We start from the raw sequence: 15,004 nt of genomic DNA, 5'->3' as shown, positions 1-15,004 counted from the left end.
GGTTGAATGCTTATTGCACCTGTTATTCACTTGGCCTCCAAACCAATTATTTTACATTAGGAAGGTTTGCGGTGTAGACACTTATGGCATGAGAGGATAGCCTACACCATTCTTAGCTGGGGATTGCTGGTTTAATGCATATTGTGTCTGTTATTCTGAAAGTGTCTTAGTCAAGGTTTACGTACTTGGGTTCCAGGCCACTAAATTCACACTAGGAAGGTTTGTTGTCTACAGTCTTGTTGGGTATTCTGCAAAATTTCTGCTTTATTTAAACTATTTGTTCTGCTGTTGTGATTGTGATAATCTGCACTTTGAATTTCAAGTACTTCTGTATTTTATAGCATAAGCTTGATTCAGGCTTGCTGAAGCTACTCTATTGGTATCATTTCAGCACTAAAACCAGCCTTGTTACATTAAGAAGGCACTCTTGCACACTTGTGACAGAAGTGTTCAGTCAAGGGCTCATCTGAGTTGGGGACTGGTGCAATAAGACTTAGTCTTGGCCTTTCCCCTTTGCTTAATTGTTTAAAGTTGCTTATGTTTGCTTGTATTCTAGAGTTGTGTTTGGCCGGGTTTGCACTGTTGCCTGCAAGCAACTCAGTTGTGCATTGTAAAACATTAACACATTTTTCTATCCCTAGCTCTCCGTAGAAGAGACATGTTTTGTTAGTCTTATAACAAACACCTGGTCCATCTCGCCTGCTCCCCACTAGTTACTACAGTGTAGACCTTATATAATCCAGGGGCACTTTCCCACCATTTCTCCAGGCAATGTGATTGACATGAGCATCCTGAGGAAATGTAGGAATTGCCTCATGTATACTGACAGACAGTTATTGCTAAAACAAACTAATACAACATGTGAGAGCTGTATCTATATTGGAAATAATTCTCTCACATAACAACAAACCAGATATCAAACATGTCAGTACATACACTTCACCTCTTGTACATAACAAGCTCACAATACATAAACCCACGTATGCGGAGGTACTCACTACAAGCCTACCTAAAGATCAGAGACCTCACAAGCACAAACCTACTGAAGACATTGCAGACCCAAGAAAATCTACTACACATAATACACACAACAGTGCCTCAGCCAATAAGCCCCTAAGGCAAAACACCTCAAAACCAAATGTATTGGTTATAAGCGACTCCATAGTCAGTCATACAGATGCCCCCCTCACCAGGCCCGACAAGGAGAATGTCATGATCAGCTGCCTGTGAAGTGCCAGGGTCTGTCAGATCACGCAAGCAGTCAAGTCTCAACAAGTACCGTTATAACTCTGTCAAGGTCCATGTTACAGTGAATGACTAGAAACGTAACTCACTGTACTATATGAAGAGAGACATGACTGAGCATCTCAGATTATCTGTCCCAAGCAGGTATGTCCCTAGCCCTAACCACCATTCCACCTTCATTCAGGATGCTGCCTTGATGTAAACAAAACATGACTGACTTTAACAATTGGCTTAGCTTCTGCTGTCAATCCAGGGGGATCCAGTATCTGTCAGCATGGAAAAATATGGTCAACAGACCACACTGCATTGCCACAGATGGTCTTCACCTGTTGCCTCTTGACTTTCATTACTGGCAAAGGTACTTGCTTCCCCCATAGTGGCCTTTTTAGGCAATTTCAGAACAACTAAATTCCCAATTTGAAAAAATCCACTAGAGACAAACTGAAGGTTAATGCAAGGAGTATAAATCAGAAGCTGCAGTCACTGAAGCACTCCTTACCTTGGAAGATGCCCATGTCTGTGCAGTCACAGAGACATGGTTCAAGGCCACAGAGAGCCCCCGGCCATGCAAGGCTACAATGCCTTCCATATGTTCAAACATTAAAATAAGTATGAAAGAACCAAAGATGGAAGTATATACGTCTTCTTTAAAGACCACTACACATCAAGACTGGTCAAACAGTATGAGTCCATATTGCTACTCCAAGTCCAATGTACGGTAGGTAAAACTCCCTTCCATATCATTGTTAGCTATAGGTCCCCCACCATGAACCATGAGAACAACTCTGCCTACATGGACCTACTTGAGTCACTCACTATACAGACAAACACCTTGGTCATGTGTGATTTCAAATATCCTTCTATCAGTTGGCAGTCATATATGAGGACAAGCACACTCACCCTAAGGTTCCTAGACTTTGTTAATATACATTCTCTGTAACCAGTATTCTGCACCCCCACAAAGAGGCTGATTGTCCTAGACTTAGTACCAATCTACCTAGGGGGTCTCTGCACTAACCACTGTGTGTTGCCCTCCCTGGTCAGGTTGGAAAAGAATTCAGTCTCGTTTGAATTGACAATCATACCTGATGCTCACTCAAGAACAGAAAGGATGAAATATTTCTCCAAAGCAAACTATAGCCTCCTAAACAATGCCATAAATAGTTGCAACCCCCATGCTACCACTGTCAACATTGACTGTTGCATAGAAGTGTCCACAAATGGCCTGTATAAACATCTACCCAAATGTATAGCATCATCTGAACCTGAACAGATCAAAACAAGGTCTTCACAAAACAATAAGCCACCCTGGTGGGCATCAAGCATAAATAAGTTATACAACAAGTGGAAGAAAGTAATGTCTAAGAGCAAGAGGGAACACCCATCACAGCTTGAACAAGCAAATTAGCTATCCTGTACAGTCCTCTAAAGCCAAGTATGAAGCTGAACTAGCAGATAATCAGGAGGCACTTTTTAGCTACATCACAAATCTAAAAAGGAAGGGCCAGCTTTGTGTCTAACTGATAGTAGATATTACCACTCATACTGACCCTGAGGACATTGGCAACCTGCTAGCAGACAGATTTGGGGAAAACTTCACCCCCCCCATCCTCACCAGACATACCCCAAAGCATACCTGTCATCAGTCCTCTACCTAGTACCTCCAAGCAGCGGGTCGTAACTGCACTCAAAAACACAGCCTCTATAGGACCAGATAGCATTGCAGGCTGCCTACTAAATGGTTTTGAACAGTACCGAGTGGAACCAGTCGGTACTCTCTTCAACCACAGTTCAAGTACTAGCTTTGTCACAGCAGAACGGAACATAGCAACATTAATTCTATTGCACCAAATGGTCCATCAACCAATGCTGGGAACTATATACCTATAAAAGTAACCAGTCTTATGTGCCAGGCGATGGAGAGAATAATCATGGACCTGATCAACAAAGATATAGGTGACTTTCAAACTCCTGATCACAATTTGGCTTCTTTAAATGTACATCATGCTTATTAAACCCAGTGGACTTCTTGAATTTTACGAAAGCCCCATACAGAGGGAAAACAATACATACAGTGTATCTTGACTTAGCCAAGGCTTTTAACACAATTAAAACAATACATACAGTGTGTCTTGACTTAGCCAAGACTTTTAACACAATCCTCCACTCGGACATCATTGAGAAACTCACCCAACTGACATATGAAGATACTTTGGAACCTCCCATAGAAAACCAGTACAATGGTTCAGTTAGAGCTATACAGCAACTGAAAGAACAGGAGACTGTGGCAACTCTGACACAGTCAATGTCATGGAGTGACAGGCCAGTGAGTTCCCATAGGAATGAGCAACGGATGACACAGGCTGAAAATGAAGAGAATGTAGCACAAGAGGAAGCTTTAGAACTTTTTATAGAATGCCCACAGGAAATGGAGAACAAAGAATGTGCCCTCAGTTTCGAAGAAAATGATCTAAGAGAAGAGTTGCTTAACTTAATAGAGATGGATAGACATGTTAAGAGCAATGAAAAAATAGACTGTTGATAGTCAATAAAACCAAAAAATTTAGAAGTTTTATAAAACAAATGAACACAATAATTAAGACTGTCCATAGAGATTCATGCGATATAACAGAAGTAAATAAGATATATTACTGTGCAGCCAAATTAATAACATAAGTCCTACCACAAGAACATAGGGTAGTGAGGGAAAGGAACAAATCAAATACCATCATGTAAGTTTCAAACAGAGAAGTGTCACTGTTAGAAGGAACAGAAGAGGGAGCAGCTCAACAAATATACTCAGAAATATAGACATGATATAAGCAATGTACAGTATTATAACGGACCAGGATTTATCATGCACTATTGCAAATAATAAACTAAAAATATCAGCACAGGCAGAAAAACTTAGAAGATACACAAACAAATATAAAGGAAAAGTATAAAATAAGCAATTTATTGATGACCCAAAAAAGATTTATAGAGAACTAGGAAAAAAGGTAAATGGAACTGAAATATCACCAAAAAAAAAAAAGAAAAAAATAGATACATTTTGGAGAAGTATTTATGAAGATCCTGTGGAACATAACAAAGATGCTAAATGGATAGAAGAAGCAAAAGAAAGAATACTGAGAGCCCACATTCTGCCTGTCTGCAGTTAACTTGGAATTAGTGCTTCTGTTTTCTCCTGGTGAGAGAAGTAGTACAGGGACATTATTTCCTGGACATTGCTCATCATCAGAATGTCTAATAACTGTTTTATAGGTGACAGCTTGGAATCTCTGCTTATATTCTGGTCCTGGTGAGAGAAGGAGCGGAGTGCATTGATCCCTGACTGTTTCTGGTTGGTAAGTGAGTACCTGTGCTTAATGTTCCTGATAGGTCTGATTGCAATTCAAGGGCATCTACCAGGAAAAGACTACAAGCATCAGCTGGGACAAGAATGAGGATCAATAAACAGACTGTGGCCTGCTTCTTATCTTGGGATTGGTGCTAACATTTTGCTTCTGGTGAGAGAAGAAGCAAAGGAGCATTGTATCCCAGCAGAGTAAAGCTGTGGTGAGACCAGCATTAGTAGTAGCCATGCTGTTGCCATTCATGTGACTCCTGTTTTCATCATTCTTGACAAGCTAATTCTTTTTCAGTAAGTACTGCATGATTTGTTTCTGACTTCAGAATATCTGCCTAAATACATCATCTTTAAAATTTCAGGGTCTACGTATTAGTTTCCCCTCAAGTGTTTGGCAGTACTCTTATAGAATCAGAAACCTTGGGTGACATTTTTCCTATAAAAGCACAACTGAAATTTCTCCAATACCTATTTGCACACAGGACAACTAGTTTGCAGTGATAAGCAATGTCCCCATAGTTGCAAATCGGATACTCCTGACAGTGATTGATATTCTCACTCCAACTGTATAATCAATAAAAAAGGGTCTGTTACCATGGATATGAACTTTCCTACTGTCTCCATTACTGTCTTGGTGGATATGGGCATCCTGAGGCAATGTAGAAATTGCCTCATGTTTACTGACAACCAGTTAATTCTCAAACAAGCTGATATGCTATGTGAAAGATGCATTTACACAATTTCCCCGGAGGTAAAACTCTCACATAAAAGTACTCCTAATGTCAATAAGGTTGTCAGTAGTACACTCAATGTACCCATCATGCACAATTTAAAGCAGACATATCAACCCACATATGCTGAGGCACGTAACTGCAACCTTCCTAAACCGCAAAGACCTCCTAGATGAAGTACACATAACAAATACCCTCAGCAGCCTAAATGCCCTCTTTTAAAACAGCAACCACATCAACACATAGAGCTACATCTCATGCAGCCTCTACCTCTAAGCCCATAAGGCAAGCCACCTCACATTCCAACAATCTAGACATTGTAGACTCCATTGTGAGGCACACTGATATCCCTCTCACAAGGCTGAGTAAGGAGAATGTCATGGTAAGTTGCTTATCAGGGGCTAGGATCTGTTACATTACATAGGCACTCAGGTCATTGTACCACAGTTACCAATATGACTCAGTCATAGTCCATGTGGGAGTAAATGACCTGAGATGCACCTCCCTAGACTATATGAAAAGAGACATCATGGAGCTCTCAAAATATGTGTCTCAAGCTGGTATGAGCCTAGCACTGAGCAGCATTTTACCTTCTCCAAGGATGATGCCACAATATAAACAAAGATGAACTTTAATAATTGGCTTAATTTCTGGTGACATTCTAAGGGGATAGAATATTTGTCAGCATGGAAGGAGATGGCCAACAGACCATGCTGCTTTGCCAGGGATGGTCTACACTTCTCCCCTCTAGGCTTTAGAATATTAGCTAAAACATTGTCTTCCCCCATAGTGCCTTTTTTAGGCAATGCCAGACTGAAAGTACATTCGACATAGAAAATCAAAACCAAGAAAATCTAAAGGTATTACTGCTTAATGCTAGGAGTCTAAACAAAAAACTCCACTCCCTAGAAATTCTCTTTACCCTAGATACCGAGACACGGTTTAAAGCCATGGAGAGCACACCAACAGTGCTAGGTTATAATGCATTCAACACATTTAGGCCAGCTACTTCACAGGCAGGGACTAAAGGTGGAATTGTCTCTATTTGCATCAAAGATAAATATACTTTAAGGCTGATCAAACAGGACAATGCACTTGAGCTGCTCCATGTTCAAACCATCATAGGCAAAATCCAATACCACGTCCTTGCAAGATATAGGTCCTCCTCTATGACCCAGGAAATGTATACCATGTATTTAAACTTATTAGAAACACTAACCATCCAACCTAATACCATATTCATGGGTGACTTTAATTACCCTACTATTAACTGGGAATCCTATAAGACACCAGATGTGCATGCACAGAGATTCCTGGATTTTGTAAATACAAACTCCTTGAACAAGATAGTCAATACATCAACCAGGGGTGGAACCATACTGGATCTGGTCCTCACTAATATGGGAGAGTGCTCCACACCCCCTACTGCAATGCTTTCCCTGGTGAGGTCAGAACACAAAATGGTCTCCTTTGAAGTAAAAATAAAACCTGGACCCCCAGCTAAACCTGGAATATTCAGGAACTATTCTAAGGCTAAATTCCTGCTATTAAGTGAGAACCTGACAAAATGTACAGCTCCCATAAACCCTGAGAATACTGCTGCCTATGTGGAACTGTTCACAGAAACCCTGTACAAGCATGATAATAGCTGCATAGAAGCAGTTGTACCCACCAGGAAAAACTACAGAACTGACTCAAAAAACAAACCACCTTGGTGGAATCACAAAATCAGCAGGTTTTATAACAGCAGGAAGAAAATCATGGCAAAAACTAGGAGGTGCAGCACCTAGCAGGATAAATGCACTCTCATCAAACTAAACAAACAACTCAGAAGACAAATAAAGTCTACCAAAGCCAAATGTGAGGTAACTTTGGCCTCCCAAGCCAAGGACAACCTCAAAGCATTCTTTAGCTATGTTCCCAAAGGAAATGTACAGTTGTGTGCAGAGCTCATTGTAAATAGAGCCACCTATAATCTATACTGAACCAGAAAACATAGCAAACCTCCTGGCTGATAAATTCAGCTTGAACTTTACCCCCCCCCCCAACCTTCCCTTAGGAAATATCATCAAATATAACTCCTCTACTATCACTAGGGAACAGGTCCTTAATGTTCTCTCTAAGACCAAGAACACTGCATCAATGGGCCCAGACAATATCCCAGGATGACTTCTAAATAGCATGAAACAACCTATTAGAGCCTCTGGAATTATTGATTATCTGTAGCCTCCAAACAGGTTTCATGCCTCATAAATGGAGAAAGGCAACAGTCATCTCTCTGTACAAAGAAGGGCCATCTACAGAGCCTGGAAACTAAATCATGGAGATGATCAATAGAAATATAGTAAACCTCCAGACACTGGACCCAACCCAGTTTGGTTTCGTCAAGGGCAGATTGTGCCTACTCAACCTGGTGGACTTCTTTGAGAAGGTCATCAAAGCAATGGATGAGGCCAAAATTGTTCACACTGCCTACCTTAACCTGGCCAAGACATTTGACACAATACCCCACTCAGACATTGTTGACAAACTCAAGAGGTTAGGTACTAACCTGTATGTCACCTGGTGGATAGCCAACTGGCTCACAGACAGGACCCAGGAAATTAGAACTGGGGAGCCTACCTCTACAAAGAGGCCAGTCACAAGTCGAGTCCCTCAGGGATCAGTCCTTGGACTGCTCCTTTTTGGCATTTACTTCTAAGAAATCAAGGCCAATGTCAGTGGTCTCTGGTTGACTAAATTTGCAGATGATTGCAAATTAGGAGCTGTCATTAAATCTCACACTGACAGAAATGTTCTCCAGGAGGGGCCGACACAGACAAACAACTGATGTCAGAGCCATGGACTAAAATCAAATGCCAAGAAATGTACAATAGTATCCTTTGGGAAATCATCCATTCTTGGTAACTATCATATTGATAACACACCCCTTAGAGTTTACCCAGTAGTCAGGAACATAGGGACACACATAGATAGTAATGTAGCCTTTGACCATCATGTGTCTACAGTGGTGAGGAAATCATTCTATATTGCACAACTTATAAACAAAGATATGGCATTTAAGTCCAAGGAAGTCATTGTTCCACTGTATTTGGCATTCATCAGACCTATCATTGAATACAATGTCCCCTTTGTTATGTACCTAACCAGGTATATCCAACAACTGGAACGTCCACAGAGGTTCCTCACTAAAAGAATACAGGGCATAAGTAAAATGTTCTATGCAGACTGACTCAAGGCCCTTTTCCCTGTATTCTGTCTCCTACAGGCTGTTGAGAGGAGATCTATGCCTAGCATATAGGGCATTGTCAGACCCCACTCTGATGGACCTCCTGCATATCCACAAAACAAACAGCACCAGAATTATACATTCCAAAGACTTAAACCTTGCCTGGGATATAAATAGGTCCTGCTGGAGAGATAGGTATGTATCCCAGAGACTACCGAGTCTATAGAACAGGCTCCCTGTCCATGTGAAGCAGAGTTCCTCCCTAACCCAATTCAAGTGCAACTTGGACAATTGGATGGGAAACCAGAAATTCATCCCAGGTTTGGCACCTATGTCTCTAATGGACACAGGTAACCTGTAAATGGTTCATCTGCCAAACCCCTGCTTATACTTATCAAGGGTATCAGAACTTGTCAGATATTTGGAATGCATAGCTAGGCTTAAAACGACCCTTGTGGTCATTAGCCTAGTAAACATCCATGAACCTATAAGAAGTTCAAATGTACAGGATATGAAGTGGGATGAAGTAATGGTCAGAGAGATTGAATCAAAGTTAAGAAAAACCTCTAAGTGGAAAACATTCATCCCAGATGCAGTACCTAATTTCTGGCTAAAGGTATGAACATATTTGCATGAAAATTTAGCCATGAGTAAGAACTATTTATATGCGCACACCGAACAGACCCCAGCCTGGCTAACAACAGAAAAAACAATGCTCCCACTTAAGAGTGAACCTGCAAGCTACCCTATAAACTATAGACCAATAATTTGCCTTCTAACGACATATAAACTATACACTGGAACTGATGCTGACAGAGTTTATCGTCATTTAGAAGAAAACTCAATTATGGCAATAGAACAAAAGGATAATAGAAAGTCATATAGAACAACGGATCATTTTTTGTTAAAATCATAATGGAGAACTGTAAAAAGGGGAAAAATCTAAGTATGGCATGGATAGACTATAAAAAAGCATTTGACAGTATCTCACATTCAATAATAAAAGAGTGCTTAAAAATGTATAAGATACACCCTACACTGATAAACTACATCACAGCAACCATTAAACAGTAGCAAACCACTTTGCAGTTAAGCCATGATAAAGAACAAATTATTATTCCAGGGATAAAAATCCATAGAGGAATATTCCAAGGTGACTCTCTGTCACCACTGATCTTTTGCCTTGCCCTTAACCCATTAAGCTGTCTGCATAACAGATTAGGTCATGGTTATAATTTGGTTCCCAGAAAGCAGCAAAGTGTGAAGACTTCACATTTTATCGGTCACTGATTTAAAATGGTGTCGCTCATCAGATGAGGAACTGAAAGCACAACTGCAAGTAGTCAATACCTTTTCAGATGATGTAAGAATGTTGTTTGGTCTTGATAAATGTGCAAACGTAACCTTTAAAGCAGGAAAACGGCAGTACCAAGAAAACATCAGTTTTGGACAAGAATGTGATATAAAGGAACTTGAGCAAGTGGGAGTGTATAAATATTTGGGAACTGATGAAGGATCAACTATAAAACATGAATAAATGTGAATAAAACTCAGTAAGGAATATTTTAGAAGACAAATTAATCCTGAAAACAACATTGACATCTAGGAACAAAGTTCAATCTATAAACAAATTTGCTCTTCCTATCCTAACTTACAGTTTTGGAGTGATTCCCCAGGATTCACGAAGCCTCCGTGTAAGAGTTATAACTCTTACATGGAGGCTGCAGTTAAACGGAGTGATGTCAGCATGCTCTGCATATTCATGAGAGCATGCTGAATCACACCTAAGTCTAACACAGTCCATGTAAGACAGTAGGGGGCGTGTCCGTAGGCTGAGCCCTGCAAGCGGACACGCCCCCAGAAGTGTAAACGTGCCCAAAGTAAACACCCACAACAGAGTCCACAGAAATGTGTATAAACACAACACAACACATGCCCCCACAGACTATGAACATAAAATATATATAAATGAACATGTTATATATTTTTTTTAAATTGTAAAGATGTTTAACCGTGAGTGCGCTCGTTTGCGCGGGCATGCCTGTAGCACAGCTACAGTTAGCAGTCAGTGGGAAACTATATAAGAACTAAATATGCAAAATAAGCCAAGAAGCAATAGCGTAGCAGTAGAGATGTTGGCTGAAGAGCAGGCATTCATGGTTCGAGCCCCCACAACACCAATTTTTTTTTTTTCAAAATAAGCAGGAAACAAGTCCCTGACAAATATGTACACATAAAATCACATTTTATGTAAAATGTAATGAAATAGCCCATTTATATTGAAGAAATGTGAGGTAACAAAACAATAAAAAATGCCATATGTGCCCATAGCTGAGCTACAGTTTAACAGGGTGAGTGCATCTGCCCGTAGGTGAGCAGTGGTTTAACTGGTGCAAAATGAGTGCCCGTAGCTGAGCAGTGGCTTAACATGCTAAATCTATGTGCCCCTAACTGAGCTGAGCTTAATATGTGTGCCGATAGCCAAATGAGGCTTAAACCAGCATACCCCATTTGCGCGGAGCTGCGCACCACGCAAACGAGCTAACCGACGGGCAACGTTGAGCAAGCCGTATCAAAACTTCCTTTACACAGACACACCCCTCAGCATGTCTAGACAATCATGAAAAATAAAAAGCTGTGGCCAGGTTCAAACCCAGCATACTATACACCATAGTCAAGGTACAGAACCACTAAGCCATGATAGCAGTACCTGTAAATGCAATAATAGCTAATATATAGGAATGAATACAAACTAGAGCATGACAATGCAGGTTTACTGAAGTTGATACAATTCCAAAATGGCCAATCACAGATATGTGCGGGAAAAACGGACTATATAAGCCCCATAGGCGGGAATACACAGCATAAACGATTGTAGAACTGACCTGCAGGCAGATTGACAGAAGTAGGAGAGGGTAGTCGCTTTCGATCGCAGAGGTGGGGTGTTGAGGAGCCCAGGTACATGGTCTGGCTCCTTGTCCATCATCATGAGGCCCAACTCATGCAGGGCCAGGTCCTCTGGGGAGCATACAGGGCTGAGGCGTGGGACCGGTTGGCTCATGATCTCACCAGTGCCACAGGGATTCCAAGGACTGGTGAACAGGTCCGTCACCACCATGCAGACCTGAAAAGACGCAAGCAGGACCAACTGAACTTTTGGATCCAGGAGGCCCGGCAAACACCCAATGCCCCACTACTGAGTAAGTAACATTTAATTATGTATGTAAGAAATTAAACTAGCTGATATTATGGAGATGTGTATTCCAATATTACTTCATTTATATTACAGCTGCAGGTGTCCATTCTGCGAACCGCAGAGCCTATGGCGATAGGCTGGTGCGGTTGCGCCACCAGGCAGGTCAGTAATCCACTACCAGTAACTGTAAAGAAATATAAAAGTATGACAGTCAGCAAAACAGTGCAGTGTAGTCAGTAAGGAATAGAATCTGCAAGTAACAGTGTGAAAGTGTATGCAAGTATTGCTTGATTACAAAAGTGTGTTTCAGCCTGTAAGTTTAACCTAAACATGAAACTGTCCAACATATATTCTGAAATAAAAATGCCCTGCCTGTAAGAAAATAGTACACAACCTGCAGCAGGCTGAAAAGAATAGCTGCAGAAGATGATGAAATCACATGTGTGAAATATATCCCTGTGGAAATACTGAAACATGACAGAAGTGAGACTGCTGGAAAGGATTGCAACAACTACTGGTAAAACATGTCAATAAAGCCTAGAAGTACCATCCTGAATAGTAAAATGAAAGCAAGTGAGAGAGTGTGAGAAAGTGTCATGAATCCAGCAATACAGTAGTAATAACCCCTGAATAAAGTATACTGCAGTCAAGACAGAATGAAATGCATGTGAGATTCAAAACCAAACAGCAAAGTCTGTTCAAAGTGTTGTTGCATCTGGAATGTGTATCCCAAAATCTGGACATGTTGCTCTCAGTCTGCAATATGCAGATAGGATGATTGTCTGATATACCAAACATCCACACTTGTCTACTGCTATATAAAGCAAATGTAGCAGGATGATGTAGCTGAACAAAGCTAGATATGAATGTGTATGAAGAACCATAAAATGTATATTGATGTTGCAGTAACAATCCTATCACCAAGTTGAAATAGTTATCATATAGGAAACTGTAGTTAGAACAGTAGTGTGTATATAACTGTAGCTATTAGAAATGTACAGCATATGCATTGTTATTCAAAGGTGTTAATATTACTTTCTTCACCCCACCCTATAACCACATATAACCCATTCCACGTGAAAATGGTATGTGCAATCACAATTAACACCCCTGGACATTTGTCCTGTTGGGTCATATATATTTGCATGTCTGTTGATGCATCTGCCCTGTTCATACATCCACACCTGATGGCCTGTTGCCATCAATTAACCCTGCATGTTGTTGGACTGTGTATTTCTGTTCAAATTATGCATGTGTTATGGACGCTGTTCAATGGTGTGAATATCTGGGTGTTTGGTTAATGGGAATACTAATGCATGCTGTTACAACTAATTGTGAATGGTATTATATGGCACTAACCCAAACTGTCATGACATAATGCAAAACATAGTACGACAGGGAAGGCGGGTTCCAGCGGACCCACCTCTCCCACCTCAGCTGGCGAGTGCACCTGGCACTAGTGCCGAGTCTGGACCCTCCTCCAGTGGCCCTGTGCCACCTGCAGGTGGAAGCGCTGCAGGGGATGGGGCTCACCCCCCCTCTGCAAGTGTGGCCGGAGGAGGACCACCACTCACCCTCTGTAGCGTCCGGACTGTGGTGCGTAGGGAGATTCGGGACTCTGTTCTCGAGCCCCTACGCCAGCTCGAGGCACAGGTGGTGCAACTAACGGGCATGCTTGTTGCCCCGCCTACACAGCCCCCAGCACAGCCCCGTCCTGGGCAGTGAAGGAACAGTGGCAACTGCCTATGGGTGGGGATATCAGTTCCACTGTTGCCATCTGTGGGCTCATGGGCTCTGGATATCCAAACCTCCATCCCCGTCAATTGTGTAACCCCCCCACGTGTCATACACTGCCCCTGTATGCGTCTTGTTTGTCTTGTCTGTTTACTCACCCAACCTACCTCTCCAGCTGTATCGACTTCCTTCACCTGACATACCACTCCCACCTGAAAAAAAAAAAAAAAAAGGGCACTCTGTACCCACAAAAAAATTACGCCCCATACATAGCTGCCCATTCCGCACACATGTCTACTGGACATGGAAACTATCAATTACAATTGGCTGTACAACAAGTATTATTGTTGTCCTGACACCTCTCTCAAGGGTGGAAGGTTTCAAATGTCACGCCAAATTACATACATATGCACAGCTGTTGCTGATTAAGAAATGGGCAACTATGGGCCTTACCTACATCCCTCCTGCACATCCCAAGCTTGTTTCCCTGCTGTCTTACCCTCTTTGTGACCCCTTTTTCACCACTTTCCTGTCTCCCCATTTTCTTTTCTTTCAAAGAAAAACGCGCGGGTGTGCACCAGAGTAAGCACCGTTAAGCGGTTGTAAGCGGGTGTGCGCTTGTGTGCGTGGAGCTAACCGGCAGCGAGCATGCGTGAGCTCCGCACAAACCAGCGCTAACCCGGTTACAACTGCTTAAAAGTGCCTTAGTCACTTTGATTGACAGGTCCTGTACTCAGTTCAAAAGCAAAATAAAATCCCACTGTGAGTGCCGAACCCAGGAAACAGTAGTCTGCATGACTTACCACTAAGCCATGACTCTTATACAAGAACGTTGTGCTAAAATAAATATATCATGTAATAGTAGGAATGAGTGTAGTACACAAAGCATGCCATTTAGAATTACTATCAAAACTAGTGGATTTCCATAATAGTAGTGTGTGAACAGAAACAGCCATGCTAGTTGGAAGCTAGTAGGTAATAATGCCACTATAGCACCTTGCAAGCCACACACATACTCACAGCAGGATAAGCACTGCCCATACCCCACAACCTCTTATAGGAACACATCTGGACCAAGTAATAAAATATTTGGAACAAAGGCCCAAAACCAGGGACACATTACAAATAATGTTACAACAAACGCAGACAGTTCAGAGAGTAACAGGGTCTGCACTTTGTGGGATGTTTGGAAGGGTATGCAGTCTGAAACTTGAATGTTTGTCACCATATTCTGACTTGAGCCCAGAGTGACTTGCCAGAAAAAGGTGTGCATGAGATATTGACCAAAATATGAGGCAGAAATGTGGACAACCTGCAAATATCTGTACACATGACGGGTCTGACACCACCATATTTGAATAGTTAAGAGTCTAGACATAGCAACAGTGAATGACTTACAGGATGCCCCACAGTCCCCATGTGAAATGTTCAAACAGTAGGCAGAAAGGTGTAACACATGCAATGATAACTATGGAGTCCTGAAAGTATTCATCACTTGCATGGCAGAAAAGTGTAGTAAT

This window comes from Protopterus annectens, chromosome 7.part0, assembly GCF_019279795.1.
Source record: "Protopterus annectens isolate FY-2018-M chromosome 7.part0, PAN1.0, whole genome shotgun sequence".
Taxonomy (NCBI): Eukaryota; Metazoa; Chordata; order Ceratodontiformes; family Protopteridae; genus Protopterus; species Protopterus annectens.
This window is presented reverse-complemented; position numbering follows the sequence as displayed.